General features: G+C 43.9%; 1 pseudogene; it reads left to right on the forward strand.

The window, feature by feature from the left end:
- The first annotated feature begins 3,423 nt into the window (after positions 1–3,423).
- Positions 3,424–6,101, forward strand: LOC111960194 (elongator complex protein 5-like; annotated as a pseudogene).
- The last annotated feature ends 390 nt before the right edge of the window (positions 6,102–6,491 follow it).

Consider the following 6,491-nt stretch of genomic DNA (forward strand, 5'->3'; position numbering starts at 1 on the left):
CTGAGGTCTTGGCTGATTTCTTTTGATTTTCCCATGATGTCAAGCAAAGAGGCACTGAGTTTGACGGTAGGCCTTGAAATACATCCACAGGTACACCTCCAATTGACTCAAATGATGTCAATTAGCCTATCAGAAGCTTCTGCTTAAAGGAACAGTCAACTTAGAACTTACTGTATGTAAACTTCTGACCCACTGGAATTGTGATACAGTGAATTATAAGTGAAATAATCTGTCTGTAAACAATTGTTGGAAAAATTACTTGTGTCATGCACAAAGTAGATGTCCTAACCGACTTGCCAAAACTATAGTTTGATAACAAGAAATGTGTGGAGTGGTTGAAAAACGAGTTTTAATAACTCCAACATAAGTGTATGTAAATTTCCGACTTCAACTGAACATCCTCCCTCCTGTGAAGCACTCCGGGATGCTCCTCTCTCGTTCTCTCTCTCCCCCTCCTCTGACAAATTTGCCGAACTACGCACTTGGACAAATGCTTTGGCCATCATCTCTGCCTTCTCATCTATTACTGCCACATCCTTCCCACTCGTCAACACTGGATAATCCCACTCCCTTCTGACCCTACTCATCCTCTTAATCATCCCCCATACTTCTCCTACAGGTGTCGCCCTTCCAATGATGTCACAGAACCGACGCCAACATGACCTCTGTCTGACGGATAGTTCTCCTCATCAGGGTCTGGGCCTGCTTATACTGAATCAGATGTTGGAAGGTATGTGTCCTTTTCAGTACTCTAAATGCCCTGTTCCTACTCCTCACCATTGCCACACTCTTCTGTCCACCATGGGACTGCTTTCCTCCTCCTCCCTGAACTCTTAGGTATAGCCTCAGTAGCTGCCCCCACTAACGCTGTTCTCACCCAGTTATTCATATTATCCACATCCCCTCCCATATCCACCCGAGCCATCACCTGCTCACTCAGCTCCTGAAACTGATCCCACTTTTCCCTTCCAAACACCCACCTGCCTACTCCATCCACTGACAACACATCCTCCATCCGGCCTACTGTGCATACCATGGGGTAAAGACCACTCCCTACTGTCGACTCCTCCCATACCTCTCACTCACAGATTCCTGCCATCGCACTAGATACCAGAGTGAGGTCCAAGGCAGACTCTTCCCCTGTGGCTACATCAATCCTGGTCCCTCTGCCATCATTCAGGCACACCAGATCTTTCATTTCTATCATATTTTCCATCACTTGGCCATTTCCATCCATCCCGCCAGAGCGTGTTGTGGGAATTAAAATCCCCACACCCCATTACCTTACTTCTATCCTAGCCCTCCACCCTCTCCAGCACTTCCAGGTCCAATATCTGACACGGTTTACAGTAGTTCACTACCACCCCTCCTCTCAACCACACCTCCACCACCACCACCACCACATATTCCTGTTCAATACCTCTGCTTAGCATCCTGTAGGGAAGTCCTTGTTTTATGAAGGTGGCACATCCCCCCCTCCCCCTACATCTCTGTCCCTACGAACCACAACATATCCCTGTATGATAAACTCCACATTCTGTTTGAGCCATGTTTCCTGCACACAAATCACATCAGGCTTGGCTGGCATATCTAAGATGAACTGCTTGAACTCCTGCCCATGAACTAACAGCCTTCCATTGTAGTACTACCACCATAACTAAGATCCAGTAATACATGACTCCACACTCAGCTGATTGGTCATCAGCTGAGGTCATCTCGAACTTCTTCCAATGTCAACCCTGTCATACTCAGATGTCTCCCAGCAGCTTTCACTATTAGCTGAATCCTCACTGTTTTAGACTCTACTTTAGCAGTGCTATTGACAACTCCTGCTATGAACATCACCAGCTTTCTCTTATCTATGTACAGTATACCATATCGTCTCCCACCTGCCCGGTAATCCCCAGTCTAGATGCTCCTACCCATCTCTCCTTTAAACCTGTATCTCCCTGGACCACCCTCACTGCCTCAGCATATGACACCCCTCTCTCCACTCTCACTTGTTGCACCTCCACTGCCTGCTTCATAGTCTCACACCCACTATATGCCACACTATGAGTACCCCGACAGCTGCAGCACTTTGGTTGTACACCATCCCCACACATACCATACTCAAGCTCCCCTCCACACCTGGCACACCTCTTTTTTTTTACAGGCTGTTGCCATATTCCCAAACCTCTGGCAGTTATAACATCTTAAAGGATTCGGTACATACGCCCTCACATAATAACTCATATATTCTACCTACCCTAACTCCACCCCTTCTTGCTTACAATCTTTGAACATCCACTAGAACGCCTCCTCTCAAATTGTCCCTTACCTCTTTAGTGCTAACACTCACAGGAACTCCTGTTATCACCCCTTTAATCCACTGCTTCCCTGCTTGATCAGTTCAGCTGCTCGACACCACCTTCACTCTGAGAGCTTTTTCCCTCTGCGCCATGTCCTTACAGAACACCAACAAGTTCCCATCTCTTAACAATTTAGCATTGACAACTTCGCCCAATCAACTATTTTATCGCAGCCGTCAAACTTATCAGACTCATCGCCCCAACTCCCCTTTTCTCCCTAAACTTCAGAATCACTTTATGCTCCCAGCGCGTCTTGCACTTTATCGGCACTTTCTACCTCCGAACTTCCTCTATTTTTTATTTTATTTTTTATTTAACTAGGCAAGTCAGTTAAGAACAAATTCTTATTTACAACGACGGCCTTCCCCGGCCAAACCTGGAAGATGCTGGGCCAATTGTGCGCCGCCCTATGGGAGTCCCAATCACGGCCGGATGTGATACAGCCTGGATAGCGCTAGAAACTATGATGCTCTCCTCAAACTTCCTTTTCTGCCTCCATAGACCTCTCGCTCCCCTTCAAACACCTACTCCCTCCTTTATTTGTACCACTATGCTCCATACTTGCTTCTCTAGTAGAAAGAGGAGGAAGGGAAGCGCTACTAAGGTACACAATAGTACATTTTGGTAGATAGAAGGTGCTCTTTGGTAAAAGGGGTACATTGGTAATCAAAAAGAAAGGAGGACCAAGGCACTCTTCATATAATTAATTAAAATGCCTTTATTAGTATGGCATGTTCAATAGAAACAAAGTTTTTTTTTAAACGACGCGTTTCGGCTGCATGACCTTCGTCAGGGAGTACCATCACTCCATCACTCCATCACTATCTCCTACCATCTCTGACCCAGTCACAGCACAGCCGTGCCGAAACACTGAGTAGTTTGTTTATGAACGATTGATCACTAGCCACAGCTTTCCAAACAGTCAACCAGGTCGACCTGCGTTCGTGCAAAAGTTCCACAAGACAGGAACGGGGTTAACGGAACTGCAACATCTCTTCATTGAACTGCTGGTAATTCTACCTGCATAACAGAATGCTCACTGCTCTCCAGATCCATGAAATCGTATTTATATAGGACACAGACCGGGAGACAAACTTGTATCAATCAATCACTTCATAAAGAATTTAATTAAATTTACTACATTGATAATGTCATGGGGTAAAAAATAATGGCGTTAGGCGTAGGCGTGATTAGGGCTAATAACCAGATGCTTTCTGGGGCATGGAGTTTTTCCCGACACGAGCTGATTGCCTTGTGTTGAAAAGTACATTTAATGCACTCGCACAACTTAATTATTCTCCTAAACGCAAACTTCCATGTTCCATCTAATGTCCAGGTAATCTCTGGTAAACGCAAGACTTTAGTTGGGTTAACCGAGATAAATATCCAGCTGACAAAAGCTAGTCATGATAATTGTCAGATTTGTAGAGGAACATCAATGTTTGAAGAAGGCAGATGAAGAGGTATCACACGTGGTAACCAACATTCTTGCTATAACGTTAACAAGCTTTAAGCCTGTAAATACAGTATGTTGTGGGAAGTGTTGCAAGGAACAGAAGCTGGAGGATTAATTTTGATACAAGGTAAATATACTTGTCTGTGGTCACCATATTGTACAGTTGGCTAACTAAAAGCAATGTTTTCAGAACCACTGGCAGTAGTTAACTAGCTAACATTTGCTTTTGACCGATTATGTGAATTACTCTGGTCGACACCTGAAAAGCTACATAAATACAGCACTTAAACGGTACATCACATTTCCATGGCACGAGTATTTTCATTGTGTTATCTTGTAACGTTATTCATATAGTTTGTGTTGTGCATTAATATCATACCAATACATTGTGTTTCAGGAAGGAGGTAGTCCATGTATTGGGGTTCGAGGCCAGTGAAGATGAACTCAAAGATGGATTGGACAGAACATCTGCACAGAGGTAACTAGAAACAAATCAGAAACTCCTTAAATTAGTCAACTGTACTAGCCCACTTCTGCATGTTTTTCCACTTTGAAAATAGGCTGTACTTTCACAATGCCTACTCAGATCCTCTTAGCTGGACTGGAAACTCACAATTTACTGTCCATCAGTTCACCCTAGAGGACATAAGCACTCTGTCACGTTCTGACCTTCGTTTTTTTGTTATTTCTTTGTTTTAGTATGGTCAGGGCGTGAGTTGGGTGGGTTATCTATGTTGGTTTATCTATGTTTGTTTTTCTGTTATTGGTGTGTGTATATTTTGGTGGATTTCCCGAACCGTTTCGTCCTGTTTGTTTTGGACTGGGTCTTTTAGCGCCCGTGTGTGTGGCGTTGACCGACACTGTTGTTTGGGAATAAATATATCCACGTATCAAACTACCCTGCTCTCTGCGCCTGACTCCTCCACCCACTACTTCTAGAAGTCCTGACACACTCTTCTCAAACAAACACCTCAGGCCAAAGCAGTGACACTCATCATTGACTCTCTCTCATGGATTTTGAGGCATCATGACCCTGCAGTCATATGCCAGAGACTTTAGGCTCTCAAAGGTTTGTCATGGTATTTATAATCGGTGTCTTTCTAGTCTCCAGCATTCACGCAAGTTTTGGTTCTGGGTTGCCACTATTTATATATTTTATGCCATGTTGTAAAATAGTCATTTGAAGTCAGTGAAGTTGTGAGAATTCAGGTAAGTGTCTTTCTTCCCTTGTCATTAGGGGGAGCTGTGAGAGGAGTAGTTGGCCTGCTGCACTCCGACCTGCATCAGCGAGGCACTGTGGGAAGGATACGACACATGGCTACTTCAGTCATCACCGGGTCTCCAGGGACCAGAGCACTGGGAGCTAAACTGTCTTAGCCATTTTATGCAGATAGTGTTGTGTGTCTGTTACCAGGAAGAGATATTCAGCATCAATGAGGACCTGACAGTTACAATACAGAGCAAACTCAGTCATCCTGGATACACAGGGATGAATACAGACAAATCTGAGCTAGCACACCTGTATTATTCCTGACATGTACTATATGAGAATGAGAAGGAATAAGCCAGTTGTGTTGTATGATTCTCTCGTCTTTCCCCAGGCAGATCCAACAGCCAACCTGACCTTTAACCGCCTGTCCGAGAGAGAGAGGCCAAAGAAAAACTGGCACTTCCATTCAACTTCAGGAAAGAGAAGTGAGATTTGTTTCAACCATCCATGCCTTTTCTCCCCCAAACTGTCTTGCTAACTGTCCTTGCTTGCTGCTGTCTGAATAAGTTGCCTCAAGTGTTTATTGAACTCCGCATTTGTCTTCTTCCAGGAAGTCAGCACTTCTGCACCTGGGCCTCAGTTCAGGACGGATCCTGTATGAGCCTGATGCCAATGATTATGACCCGGAGGACCCTGATGATGATCTTGATTTCTAGAGGACAGGCTACTATCCATGAAAAGCAGTGTCCTAAGCCCTTACAGTTAATGCCACATCGGACATTTACATGCCGGAAACCAAAATAATAGCCTGAGTTCCTGCCTGAGGTATTTATTTTACTTTCTCAGAGGAGATTTAAATTAAAGTCTAACAGAATACCAGGTTTACCGAATGCCAGTTTTTGCAGTGGAGGAATGTGGTTAAGGTGGAGTCCGTGTAAGTAGACAAAAGAGATACTGCTTGTTACAGCAATCAATTCAGGAATATTTCAGCAGAAGACTGAATGACGCAGAGAACAGATGCCTACAGTAGATCTATGACCGGTATCTGTTTAATTCTAGCATCAAATAAAGGGTACTGTTTTCAGGTTGTCTGTTATGTGTTTTTTTGTATACTAGCACATTTGTAATGCCTCAAACTGACACCTTTTTGTACAGTATGCTTGCACTTGTGTAGTTTCTACCGCTAACCACTGGAGTGTGAGCTTGAGTCTAGTGACTACTAGTGTTTTACTCATCTCAAGTCAGACCCAACTCACCTTAATACAAGCCACATGAAATCACATAGACTTGTAAATAAACCTAAAATAGTTTCTTGTAGAGTCTTGCCAATTTTATGCCAGAAAGGAGCAACTGAATTCCCCAAAACCTTCATCATTGCCAGGGAGTAGTCAGTAATGACTATACATTATTACAATTTAAACAGCTTGATTTGACTTCTGCATCATATTTCATCACTTCAATGTTTGTTCAGGGT

The sequence above is a fragment of the Salvelinus sp. IW2-2015 genome, linkage group LG37, assembly GCF_002910315.2.
Source record: "Salvelinus sp. IW2-2015 linkage group LG37, ASM291031v2, whole genome shotgun sequence".
Classification (NCBI taxonomy): domain Eukaryota; kingdom Metazoa; phylum Chordata; class Actinopteri; order Salmoniformes; family Salmonidae; genus Salvelinus; species Salvelinus sp. IW2-2015.